The sequence below is a fragment of the Drosophila obscura genome, unplaced genomic scaffold, assembly GCF_018151105.1.
Source record: "Drosophila obscura isolate BZ-5 IFL unplaced genomic scaffold, ASM1815110v1 contig_192, whole genome shotgun sequence".
NCBI classification, from domain to species: domain Eukaryota; kingdom Metazoa; phylum Arthropoda; class Insecta; order Diptera; family Drosophilidae; genus Drosophila; species Drosophila obscura.
Genome location: NW_024542781.1, coordinates 4480075 through 4493741, shown reverse-complemented (window position 1 = coordinate 4493741; position 13667 = coordinate 4480075). Strand labels below are relative to the sequence as shown.

Genomic DNA, 13667 nt, shown 5'->3' with positions numbered 1-13667 from the left:
GTCGCAGTCTCCAGGTCCCAGGCCCAGGCCCAGGCCCAGGCCCAGGCCAATAAAATGCAATTAATATGTTCCGCCAACCTGCAACAAAGTTCGCCCCGATAGCCGTCGCTTCGAGTGACTTGAAAGCTCGCCCAAACCGCTCCACGGATATCGCGATGGAGGGAGGTCTGGCTGGGGGAGTGCCCCGATCTTGTCTCGCCAAAGGCTGCCAAAGGAGTGTAGCCTCCATTTTGCTCACTTCGATTAAGTCCAAGCTCGGAATTTGCATTGTAAATTCAGCCCCAGCGATGTTATGGCCCGATATCGGCCGATGTCGACTTACACACGCCCACCGCCACCGCCACCGCCACCGCCACAGCCACAGCCCTCTCCTCCCAGCGACTGCAGTGGTAAGGTAAGCCTCGCCCAGCGTCGTACCCCGGTTCGTTATCGGCCGGCGCAAACAAGTCACGTCGCCTAATTTATGCGACGGCAACAGCTAAAATATTCGAAAAACGTGTCTTTCGATTTTTAATGGCCGCGCATAAATTTCAACATTAAGACTCGTAATAACTTCATTACACGAACTATAATTCCGTTCCTTTTGGCTTTGTTGATTTTTCGCTTTCCGTCGCCGCGCTGAAATGTCAACTTTTTGCCTCGATGCTGAGCCGATTATGAACACAGACAAATGCACAAATTCCAGTGGCAAATATAGGGTAAAGGGTATAGGGTCCAATAAAATAAATATTTATTAAAGGACTGAGGATGTAGCTCCTAAATGCAGGCATAGCCAATCGCTGAAGAAAGTGAATGGATAAGTAAGGGGACAGATATTACCTTTGAAATGAAGTGTATACCTGATCCCAATCCTTCTCATGATTAATTCCACTTGGAGACTATAATTGCAATCTGTGTTGGCAATAAAGAAGGGTTACCTCTAGCTACATATACATATGAGTATGCATTCTTGTTCCAGGAGTATGTACTTACATGAAACTTTTCAGTTGGGCTGGGTGATTTTGGTTTGGTCTCCGCAGCTCATCTCATGAATAACCAAAGAGGAATTTTTATATACAAATATGTATGTGTGTGTGTGTGTATGTATTTATGTAGTTATGTAGTATATGTACGCTCATACGCAGCCAACACGTGAGCTTAACTCGGGAGTTAGGCATAATCCCCGCCGCCTCGGCTGCCCCCCGCCGGTGAGTCCTGGGCTGGGTCCCGTCCCAGTCCCAGTCCCAGCTCCGAGTTGGCTGCCACAAATCTCATTTCGTATGCGTGTCCGCCATCGCTCGGCGATGAGGATGGCGCTGGCGGGGCAAGGGACGACAACAACAATGCGGAGGTGTTGATAGAATAACGCAGGGCGTGAATTTTTAGTCGAAATATTACACATGCTCGCATCCAGCACAAGCTCAGACACGTACGCAGCCCTGGGGTTATACATATTTAAGCCCCATAAAGGAAGGTAAAGGAGTGGAGAATTACGGAGCCCCTGCTCCTGCCACTCCCCTCCCCTCCCCGATCCGAGCCCACAATCAGTGGAGAAACTGCGAGCTGGGGTCTCAGATAAATGCACATATTAAATTTGAAACGTATTTGGAATTTTTGATGAGGATGAGAATGAGAACGAATTTGGGCTGCGACGGTGGTGAGACGTCCTCAGATGGCAATGGCAATGGCAATGGCGGCATATGGCCGTGGCAGGCAGGGGTTAAAGCCACTTTCGATGCGCTCGCATTTTGCTATAGTTTGGGAGGGTTGGGTTGTGTTGGCAGTTTCCATTTTCCTCCTGTTGGTTGTCGCTGCCATTTCCATTTCCATTTCCGTTTCTGTTGATGTTTCTGTTTCTTTGGCTCTTTTTGTTGCCGTTGCACATGTCCGCATGTGGAAGCGAACATTGAACCGAGCCAAGCCAAGTGTATCCATGAGATACAGACGATACGACGAGGCAGGGCGCGCGATTGCCTGCCATGGCCCCATTTGGTGCCCTGCCTCTCCATTCCTCCATTCCTCAATTCGTTGTGGTGGCTCAGCGGCTTGATTGAGAGCAGAGTGTCCGTCCATCTGTCTGTCTGTCTCTCAGTCTGTCTGTCCCAGTATCTGTATCTTGAGGCCGGCCATCGTGTGGGCACTCAACCCACTTGGCGGCGCGACTGGAGCTCATCTCGAATGCGCGCCCCTTATCCGATCCATTATTTCGATGGATTTATAGGCATGGAGGTTGGGCAGCCGCTCTCCCTCCACTCTCCACTCTCCACTCCGCCAGTGTTTGCGTATGCTTTTTATGCCTTTCTGCTGGCTCTGACTCTGACTCTGAGGTGGCTTCTTCTCGTTCTTCTTCTGTTCTCTTATCGCTCTTTTTTAAACTTTTTCGTGCCTTGGATAGATTCCACTCCATTCGAAGTTTCTGTGGTTATTAGTTGGTCTTTAGTGCCGCTGATCGCATCAAAATGAAATTGTGCTAGGGGGAGCTGGGCCCCTCACCAAACTGGAGACAGCTCTCTGAAGATACGAGTGCGGAAAACCTCAGCCTCAGCCTCCACCTCGACATTTGCATTTTGCTGTCTGCCACAGAGTTCGATTCGAGAGCGTTGATAACAATATTCACCCGCAGGCTCAGACCCAAAGGAAAGGCCCAGCACCGAGCACCGAGCACTGAGCAGGCCAGCAGGAAGGGACTCTTTTAGAAAGTTATATAAGCGATCCCGAAACACACAAACAATCCGTTTGTGCATCTTTGTGTCCTCATCCCCATGGCCGGTTCCTTGACAGGCCTTCCCTTGCCTTGCCGTCAATCCACCCTCAATCCTCAATGTGTTGCTCTAATTTCATTGTTCACGGTCTCTTGGCCCTTTGTTTGAGTTTTGAATATGCAGAGACAGAGACAGAGGCAGAGACCCGTTCGGTGTGTGGAAAAGGGTTCGGTTCGACTCGGTTCGTCCAACCGTCGCCACCATAAATCAGTCCAGCATCGAGGGGCAATATGCGTAGATATGCAATAAAATCATAAAACGATTTCTATAGGGCAGAGCGGCACCAGAAGACGCAAGAGGATGCTAAACGGAAAATTTGAATCTCAGCTCCGGGCCCCGGGTCCCTGGGAGTAGCCTGCAATGATACCGTTTCGTTTTCAGTTTGACGCACGGACGGCTTTCTTTTATGGCCTCTGAGCGTTAACTGGACGCAAATAGAGCTCGGCGGGGAGTCGGGGTGGCCGGGCGGGGGTTCGGGTTAGAGTTCGACTTGCTTGACATTTCTGTTGTATAAATATACAAATTCATATTTTGTATATTTTGTATATTTTGATTTGGTGCGCGTGCAGGCCGTGTCCTAGTTCCTACAGGAACTTCACAAATTTCGGACATTTCGGGCGGGTTTCGCGCATTTTCCATTGGACACAGATGCAGATACCCTGTGGAACGGGTAGCCTTTGTCACTGCCAGTGACAGTGGGAACGGGAATGGGGCTAGGCAGTGCCAGCAACGGCCCCATAAAACGCTTCTACATATTGTCAGAGGCGAGCAGACGACAATGCGTCTCCTCCTCGTTAGCTGCGGATGGGAATGGAATGGGCTCCGGCTGCATCTGGCAGATGCATACGAGTATGCAAATGAAAAGCAGATATGTATAGACATAGCATAGACATAGATATACAGAGGCATATGCAAATGCCGCGCGGCGACTGGTTATGCTCGGCCATAGCCCATAGCATAGTCCGACGCCCGCGGCGCATTCCAAAGTGCCCTATAAAAGTGTCACACTTTATATGGCCCCAGTCGACTGGGTAATGGCGATGCCAGGCCTCTGATTAGTCAGCGTCCATACGAATGGCCTAATGAGTTTTCCTCCGGGCCGATATGTGATATTTTTGCGGATGCAGCGGACCTCCTGAAGGTGAACAAACTGCAGCTCAGCGTGTCCCCTGGCGGGGCCCTCTGGCCAAAACGCCAGAGTAATTAAATCGGTTCAATTGCATTCAGCGACCGGGAGCTGTTTATTTGGCCAGAATTGCTTCCATAAACATTGCCGGATTTTATTTACACAACTCTGCGTTTCGGTCTCCGTGCGTGCGTGCAGCAGATGCCCCGCGGCCGAGAGACTAGGGAACTCGTTCACCTACTGCTGCCAATACTGCATTTTACAGCCAAGAATCGGATGTGTACACAAAATATATCTATAAATTCGAGCTGATGCACTCAGCAGGGAATGCTCCACATCTTTGGGGCAGAGCTACTGTCCCTGCCATTGGACTGGCTTCGATTGCTGATCGGCACCTCTACCTTGCCTTGCAATCGTTTGCAGCTACAAGTGTCGAAATCGTACGAAATCCTGACCCCCTGACCGTGCAGAGTGGCCTGGGCCACTGGGTGATTCCGACCAGTGTTTCAGGGCCGCACCGCTCCGCTCCGCTCGCATGCCACGTGCAATAAATCCAGAGACCATAATCAGGATTTATGGTTGCTGTTTCTGCTGCGGCTTCGGCTGCTGCTGCTGCTGCTGCTTTCGGCGGCGCTGCTTCAAACATTTTTATGATGTCTCTGCAGTATTTATGAGTGAACGATGTTGCAGGGGAGAGTGGAGCAAGGCCGCTTAACAGCCACTGATATTACGCGGCGGGCATAAAATCCGAATATAATTTGCAACAGGTGATAATTGTTTTACAATATGTTCGGTCATGCGGGGGCATGGCGGCGCCGAACAAGTGTATTTATGAGTGGGATGCGTGGGGCCCTGGGACGGGATGAATCGCTCATCCTGAACTCTGCGATTCTATTAACTGAGTCCAACTCTTCTTGTAAACTATTTATAAATACTTTGTCGGATTATTTCAATTTATTGGGCAAATAAACACTCGAAGTCTTGCGCGGTTCGCAGCTCAAAGATTGATTGATTGATTGGACTAGACTGCACTGGACTGAACTGGCTGACTGGTTGATGGGCTGGCATGGGAAATGGGGGAATGGGGGAATGGCAAAGGCCTGCCGCCGCAGCCTGCAATTAAAAAACTTTATGATTTGTTGTGATTTCTGTAATTGGCATTTTTACGAGGGCTACCTGACGATGCGGATTCCATACGGAATCGCTGGCCAGCGCCTCCGCTCGTTCCTATTCGTATTCCAATTCGTATTCCTATTCCTATGCAGTATTCAGTGCGGCTTTTATTGGCTTGCAATTAATTTACCATTGTTAATAGTTTGTCTGCCACGACCGCGGCCGGAATGGCTGCCAAAGGTGTCATAACTCACGTAATAAACGCCACACAGCCTGCTCGGCTTTGTCACACTGCCTCGCTGAGCTCTTTCCGCTCTCTGCTGTACGCTTCCGTGGCCCTGGCGCTGGCCGCCCCATAAATCCGCCATCGGCAAAAGCGAGTGGCAGCCACAACGGACCAGACTATCTCCTGCCTAGCCCGCCTAGCCCGCCTAGCCCGGTCCATAATTCACTCGCCTCGCTCAGAACACTTGAATGGCCCTCGCACTCGTAAAAGCGGGACAGCGGCAGCGGGCGGCAAAAGAGTTTTACAATCGTTTAAAAACTCGTCAAAAAATTAGACCTTAAAATATTGTATTTGCGTTTTGGCGTTTGACGAGCGTCGCTGCGTCGCAGCGCAGCGGATTCCCCGTCAATAGACAACACCACGACCGCCACCCACACCCACACCCACACACACATACGACAGGGCAGTCTTTGCCACTCCCACACCCACCGCCGGGTCCGATCGGGAGGGGGGAGGCCAGCTTTTACGAGCCAACAAAATATTTTTTATAATAGCAATAATTCCATGAGGCACTCAGGGCGCGCGGGCACGCGGGCGGTGAGGCGGCCCACAGTAAAAGCGTTTTGATTTGATTTGTTGTTTCTGTGCTCGGCATTGCTTGTGCTCGACATTTCGATTGTGATTCATCGACATCGTCATCGGCATCGGCATTGGCAACAATTAAAAAGCGTTTACTTTTTATTATTATTTTATACTCGGGTATATTTTTGCGCGGTGCATTTGGCGGAATGAAATGCTCGTGCAATATGTTTATCTCTCGCTCGACTCGCTCGAAAAGTGGGCAGGGCTCTTCTCATCCTCAGTCAGCCATTGGTCTTGCCTCTCGCTCTCGCTCTCGCACACGCGACCCGAGTGCGATCGGGCGATCGTTGGCTCGTTCGCACTCACGCTCCAGTCGGTCGCTGCCAGCGCGAGCAGCATGGCCGTTCGTGGATTTCGTGGTGAGTTTTTGTTTGGTGAGTTTCGCGCACACTCATGGCGGCTGCTCTGCCGCGACTGCGTCAAGGGCGGGGCAGCCATGGCGTGACTCTTCGGCTTGGGAGTGCAGCAGCTGCAGCTGCTGCTGCACTTCCCCCGCTGCGTGCGGATACTTTTGGATGGAAGGGAGTTCCGTAAGTGCCCGAGACACTCGTGGAGGATTCCAACCGATTCCAATGTTATTCAAGTCAGCAGAAAGTAATTGAAATGTGAAGTTGCTTTGTGATTTTTACATTACAATTATCGCATCTCATTGTAGAACCTTAACTCATAAAAAGACACGGCAGAATAATTTATGTTCCATTTTATGAGCCTTAAACACCAGCTATAATATTCGTTTTTGACTTGTTTGATGGGTGGGGACGGGGACCGTTTGATTTCCGTTTTTGCGAACGTTATGAGCTTCTAATCGAAAGGAGATGCGCAACACAAGTGAAGTGAAGTCTTCCCTAGTCCCAATCCAACGACCATGAATGACCGCCTCTTCGGAGGATTGCTCTGTCCCAGACACTCCTGCAACGAATGCACTTAACGCGTGCAGGTTCTGCAGGGAGCCGACTCCATCTGCGCGTGACTCACACTGTTTGATGCAGCTTTAACGAGTTGCGCTTTGTAACTAAATGCACAGTCCTAGGCGCCTCAGGCACTTCACAATTAATTTTATTAGCACTTAAGATTAAGAGGAAGGAGCGCTGCGGGCGACGCAGCGCTACAGCGCTACAGCGCTCGAATATAATTAAGGTAATATGAATAATAAAAGGAATTGCTCGGCGGCGGTCGCGCAGCAGAGCAGAATGAAACGCTCGCCGAATGCAAATTTCAGCGCAGATCTGAATCCACTTAACCTTTGTGTAACCTTTGCCCCAGCACACACGCATCGGAGTCCGATTTTGTGTGGCCACAAGTGGGGAGGAGAAGAGGTAAAACACATCACCAAGTCGGCTTGAGTCGTTTGAGCTTGTTTCCACCTACTCCCTGGCCCATACCCTGCCCCTGTGGCATACCTCCTCTGGCTGCAACTCTTGCGCAGCTCGCAAAATGTCAGCCAAACGAACTCAGCCCCCACCGCGGCGGCTCTGGTGTCGAGGCCGCTGGGATGGAGACGAGGAACGCGGGACACACCACCACCACTCGTGCCGCACTCCGCCAAAAGTTAATGGACCGTGCATGTTTTTCCCTCAGCCGTGGCGCTTAGCTTAGCATTATTTATGACGGATGAAAAACTGCCATTTCCACAGTCATTCGCCTACCCGGCTACCCGGCAACCCGGCTCGCCCACCCCACACTTCCTTTTCAACATTTTCGCGATTGGCTGCCGCCGCATATTTCGAAAATTTCCGCAGTTTTCACTCAGCCCGATTGGTAATTGTTGGTCCACTCTATTTAGCTGAGATTGAGCCATCAGCGGCGGGTGTCCGATAGGACTGCAGCTGACATGACTTTTGGCTAATCTCGGGTCTTACTCTCAGCCCTGATGAGCTCAGTCCTAGTCCTAGTCCTCGTCCTCCCCCTCCCTCTGCACTAGGTTTGGGAAGTATTTGGGAACATTGCAGAACAAATAGATTAAAGAAGGAACGGCTAGGTTTAGGTTCCTCTGTAGGTTCTAGGACTCTCTTTCCCCCCTCCAACGTGGGACCAGCCTTAATTAAACCAGCACAAAAAGCCGCGGCGGGGAGTGGGGCAGAGGCGGCGGCGGTAATCATCGTTAGCCACTGTTGGACTTTTCGTTTTTCGTTTCTCGTTTTTTGTTTCTTTAATAAAAATAATTACTCGCATTTTTTGTGAGCTGCTTCGTTGGAGGGTTTTTTTTCCTTCGCTTTTGTGGCTCAGAGCCGCAATTTTGAAGCGTTTTATGGCCGAGTTTTTGTTTCGTGAGTGTGTGTCCAGCCCCCTGCCGCTTCCCGTTGCCCTGCTGCCCCGCAGCTTTCCCTTCTTCAACTGCCCCCGTTGACTGCCATTTTTAAGCCCAGCGCTTTCCCACTGTCCGTCGTCAGTTGCTGTTTGCTGTTTGCTGCCTGACCGCCAGATTGCCATCTAAATGGCGTTTTTTCTTCTTCTAGCTCTCTCTGGCTGCTTGGCTTAATAATTTTCGGTTTACTGTGCCGCAGCAGTGCTTTCAATTTATGAAACACGCTCAGCTCACTTCCTTCCCGACCCCCCTGCACCAGGCACCAGGCAGCAGGCAGCAGGCCCGGTCCGGCCCCATCCTATCCTCTTCGGCGCATTCCCATCGAAACCCCAAAGCCCGCCGCTCGTTACGCGCTCATCTTGTTCGCTTGCGCCAGGGCCAGGTGGCAGGGCAAGGTAAGGCATGGAGCATAGGTAATCGCAATCAGTGGCAGTGGCGTCTCCAAGGCCGCTTGTCGAGGGGCGGAGCAGCGGTCTGCGGTCTACGGTCTGCGGCAACGCGTCGCTGATCAGCGTCCGCGTTTGTGCTCATGGCCAGCCCCAGCTTCGGCTTCGGCTTCAGCTTCAGCTTCAGGTTCAGGTTCAGCCTTCTCCACTCGCCAGCTGGTGCTGGTTGGCCAATTACACACAACGCTTAGCCCAGAGATTTTTCTACAATTTTGTTTGCTTTTGTCCGTTTTTCTCTCGCCTCGGCAGCAGCAACAGCAACACCAGCAACAGTTAATTGCACAAGTTGCTGTGGCTGACGGGTATTTTTAATTGTATTTTCCAGGTTTTTAATTAAAGCTCAACTTGATTTTCAGTTTAGTTGCAATTTCAGAGCTGCTTTTTGTTTTCGCACTTGACGCTGGCCTCAAACTGGTTTGGCTGTGATTGGCAGCCCAGAGCCAAACGGGCCAAACGGGTTTCAAAGCGAATCAGGATGCCGAAGATGTTTTACGATTCCCCCAGCAAATTACAGGCACTTGCACAGCCCCGTCAGATGAGGGGAGGGGAGGGTAGGGGGTAGCTGCTGGCACTCGACTTTCATCCGGCGGAATGGGGGCCCGTAGCCGTTGGAACCTGTAGCTCCCACAAGATACTGCCTCCATCTAGAGGGCACATTTGGGCCTGTTTCCGATCAGCCACGAAACAGTTTTCAGCTTGCAGTTTTCCACAGTTTCGTGGAATTTCCCTGCGACTTTTCACGCAACGTTTGCCAGACGCTCCGTCAGCCAACCGCAAAGTCCGTCGAGATGTGCAAAGTTTGCCTTCGTCTGGCATTAATGTTGCCGCTGGAATATGAATAAGCCCGTGTGTACGTACGAGTACTCGTACTCGTACTCGTACTTGGCATGGCCCTCGTGCTCGCATGTGTTTGTGTGATGTGAAATGGCCGCAGTCACACAGATACAGATACAGATACTCGCGCACACACACTCGCGGCCACAACAGAAATGTTATAATTAAAATAAAGCGAAGGAACACAGAGAAGGAGAGCGGAGCGAGCAGGCGGGCGAATACTCGAACCGTACTCTCGGTTCCGTGGACTTTGTCGGCTTGCTCTGTGTGGAGATGAGCCCCCTGCCGACGCCCCTGGATCCCACCGCCTGCGATCCCAGATCGCATTTGGACGTTCACTTGTTCGCGTCTTTGTGTCTCTTTCGGTCCCTCCCTCCCTCCCTCCCCCCTCCGTCCGACCGTTCGCTCCATCCGCCAGGCCATAAAACCCAAAATAATACTATGTAAAAAATGTTTAGTGTGTTTCTCTTCTTGGACGTCCCTCGGTCCCCCGGTCCACCCTGTCCACCGGTGCCGACCCCCCCTTCCAATGGCCCACATGCGACTGACTGCGACTCGCGATCTCGCTCGTGGTCGTCGTCGTCGTCGTTGTCGTGCTCGGGCCCGGAGACCGCTCTCGCTCCGGCTCCAGCTCTGGTGCTCGGGAACAGCGCCATTCGCGTTCGCGCTCGGTTCGCCAGTCTGCCAGTCTTTTCAGATTTCGTTTCAGTTGGGGTTTCGTCTAAACAACAAAATATTGAATTTAATTTTTTTAGTGTTAGTTGCTCTCTAACAATTTCGGAGTCGTTATCGCATGCGCGTTCGCGTCCGCGCCTCCGTTTTGGTTTCTGTTTCTGTTGTGCTTACCGCCGCCTGCTCCTCCGCTCTGCTATTTCTCTGGCCTGGCTTCGGCTCTTTGGACTGCCATCAAGTGTATACTGATCCCGATCCCGATCCCGATATTGATTCCCATTCCGACTTCGAACCAACCGCTAATCGGGTTCGATGGGCCTCGATTGGTCCAGGCCGAGTGCGAGTGCGAGTGTGTGCGGGTCGGGTCGTTCATAAATTATGTCGTACGCTCTTATACCAACGATCGCTGTCCGGTGGCCATAAATTTGGGAATTTTAAGTTTTACATGTTTAAAAGTTCATTACGTCGTGATTCGGGCACCCAATACAAATTGGAGCACAAATAAAGCTGCATCGGATTTATTCCGGATCGTTTACGACGCCCTGCCCTGCCCTGCCCCGTGATCTTCCTCGGATTATACGAGTGCTTCGATTTAAAAATTCGTCAGCACATAATTAGAAGAGATTCGGAGAATATTATAATAATCATAACCGTCATCAGAGTGCGCCTTATCACCCCACCACACCCCACCCCAGTACTCGGATCGATCCGAGAGGCATTGCTCGTATGTATCATCGGCGTTCAAGCTCCTGGACTCTGCCACTCTCCCAATAAATCATTTCTAATTTGTTACAAAACCAAAGACTTGAGAATTGACCAACGGGAAAGTGTAAATTGAAAGAGTAATACTCGAATGATATGAAATTTTAGCGAGGAGGCACATTGCCATCAGATTAAATATTCTATACCCTATACATTGAAGACATGGAGGGGATACATTTCTAAGGATTAAAATAATTAAATGGCAAAACTTGTGTCTGGTTCTTTCAGATCTGACTTTCCCCGCTGCAGCATTCGCCAAATTGTACTGCCTCAAACATAAGCTGGTAAGTGGACGACGACATTACGTAAGCCGAGTCAGACTCTTGGCTTGATAATTGAATCAATAATTGGGAGTAGGCAAGTCAGGTGGCAAGCCAGTTCCCGTCGGAACTGCTCGGCTCTGAACTCGAGCCAGGCCGAGTAGCTCGAATTACCTTTTTGATTTTTATGGCCAAAACAATTCGATTTCAGGCTGGGGCCAGTGTCGGGGGAACATTATTGTAACATAAAGTGGCCTGGCCCTGGCCCCTGCCCCCTGTCCCGGTCGCTTACCCAGGGTCGTCCGCCCAGTTCCGGTCCTGGGCGCGACAACAGGGCCAGCGTGCAGGGCGTTAAAATGTCCAGGCTGGCGAGTCGAGCGGTATTAAAAATGGCAATAAATAAAGTAAAGTACGGCGAGTACATGATTTCCCTGTTAAGATCCCACACAGGACCGGGCCAGAGACTGGGACTGCGACTGCGACTGGGTGAGAATGGGAATGTCATTGGCGGGCGGTGAAGTGCCACCGGGCGGGGGGCAGTGTCCAAGCGGGCCAATTGTGGTAAATCGGAAGTTAAAGACGGCAATAAAACGGTGCAATAAAAATCTATGAATGACACATTAAATCAATTGCCAAAAATCACAAAAGCGTGGAAAAAGTCGCTTATGAGTGGATTTGGGAAGAAGGGAGACGAGACGGAGAAGGGCCCAGGGGCCAGGGGCCAGTGGCCAGGGGGCGGTGACCACTTGGGTGGTGGCCAATGAAGAATTCATTTCAAAGTTTAAGTGATTTATTTAACGGGCGTGAGAAATTGAACAAACGGGCTAATTACCCACCGATCGGCTGGGCGGACGGGACGTACGGGACTCATCAATCGGCGGCATCTAAGGTGCGGCGACTGCAGCCGAACCGATGCCAGATGCAGATCGGAGTCCCTGGCCCTGGGCTCGGATCGAAGTCAGGTGCATCCCCGATTAAGCGATGCATTTCAGAATTTTGACATTTATGTGCACCTCCATTCCCATTGTCCCGCAGACTTTCCCAAGTGAAGCCGATCTCGGGCCGGGGCATGCAGCTTATCCGAAAATTTTAACGACTTTCCTCTGAACAAAGGGAAATTCGTGCACAACAAGAAAAGCAGCCAAGTTCCACTTATGAAGTCATAAAATGGGAAACACGTCGGTTACTTTTATCGGTGGCGCAAATCGGAATCGGGACTGCTCCTGGACCAGCCCTCTGCTCTGCCGCCTTCTGTCATACGCCATCGCGTCCTACGATCAGCAGATCAGGCAGCAGGGCAGGGCTGGGCAGGGCAGGCAGAAGGTCGAGCAGGTGAGCAGGTGAGCTGCTTTCACCGGACGGAGGAGAGCAGTAGGGAGTGGGAGTGGCAGAGAGCTAGAATCCGTTGGTGGCCATTTTCGATGACTTCATTCGGTGCTGCTGCTGCTGCTGTTGCTGTTGCCTGTGCCGCTGGCGTTTCACCTTTCTCCCCTCTGAGCGTAACATGTGCATCCGTCAGATACCCGCACTGCCTCACTGCCTGGGTACGAGTATAAAACCCATAAAATATGTGCACGTCAACGCGCTTCGTGCTGCCTTTTGTGCAGCCATTATTAAATTTCTGATTGTGGCTTTCTACTCACATGTCTTTTGCTCTTCGCACTGTCTGTCCGGCGGACTGCGGACCAACGGACCAACGGACCGGTTCAACTTGTTATCTCGCCTGTTCCCCTCGGATGGCTAATCGAGCAGCGCTCGTTCTGAGGTTCGGGCTCAGCCTGGGGCTCCGCTCCGACGGGGAACTGTTTATTTTCTCCCCGTTCTTGTGCCACAGTGGATACGAGGGGGGAGAATGTGCCCGCACTTCAATGCCAAGAATACGAGACACTTACATGTGGGATATGTAGGAATAATCTATTGGCACTGCCCATCTAGAGCAGATCCCTTGGAACAGACAACTTATTCGTATAGTGAGGGCTTTCGGTGCTCTTTCGCCATATTTGTAGCCACTAAGGAACGAATTCGGCCCATTGTTCGCTTCGTTCCTTCTCCTCTGTGCCGTGTCCCTCAGAGGTAGGGCTGGGCACCCGAAATGAAAATTAGCTGGAGTCCCAGCCATGTTAGTCATCTGAAATTCCGTGAACACGGAGACACAGACATGTTTAGTGGGGCGGGGGCTGTCGGACATTTTTAGGCATATCACGTAGCGCGCTCAGAGTTGCGAGGTCTGGTGCAGGGTTCAGGTTCAGGTTCGGCTCGGGGTCCCCGGCTGGGGGCAACCTGCAGCTGGGTTCGAGCGGAGACATTAATAAAACCTTGAATTTATAATTCAATTAATAATGTCATTGGTGCAGCGCATCTCAGCAGAGTCGCCTGTTCCCCTGTGGAGTGGAGTGGAGTGGCGTGGATTCGGTTCAGTTCGTGGGTCAAGCTGGCCTGGCCTGGCCTGGCCGTTCGGGAATGTCTTTGTCTCCAGTCGATGGCTGGCAGAATGTGTCTATGGATACAATTCTATAGTATACCCGAGAAACGGAGAAGCG

General features: G+C 51.3%; 1 long non-coding RNA gene across 1 annotated transcript; it reads right to left on the bottom strand.

Annotated features, from left to right (window-relative positions):
* Positions 1 to 4894: 4894 nt before the first annotated feature.
* LOC111071099 lies at positions 4895 to 5313 on the bottom strand. Its single transcript, XR_002607455.2, has 3 exons — positions 5235 to 5313; positions 5044 to 5154; positions 4895 to 4980 (listed from the first exon to the last, which is right to left on the bottom strand). It is a non-coding gene; the product is annotated as an uncharacterized LOC111071099 (long non-coding RNA).
* Between the last annotated feature and the right edge of the window lie 8354 nt (positions 5314 to 13667).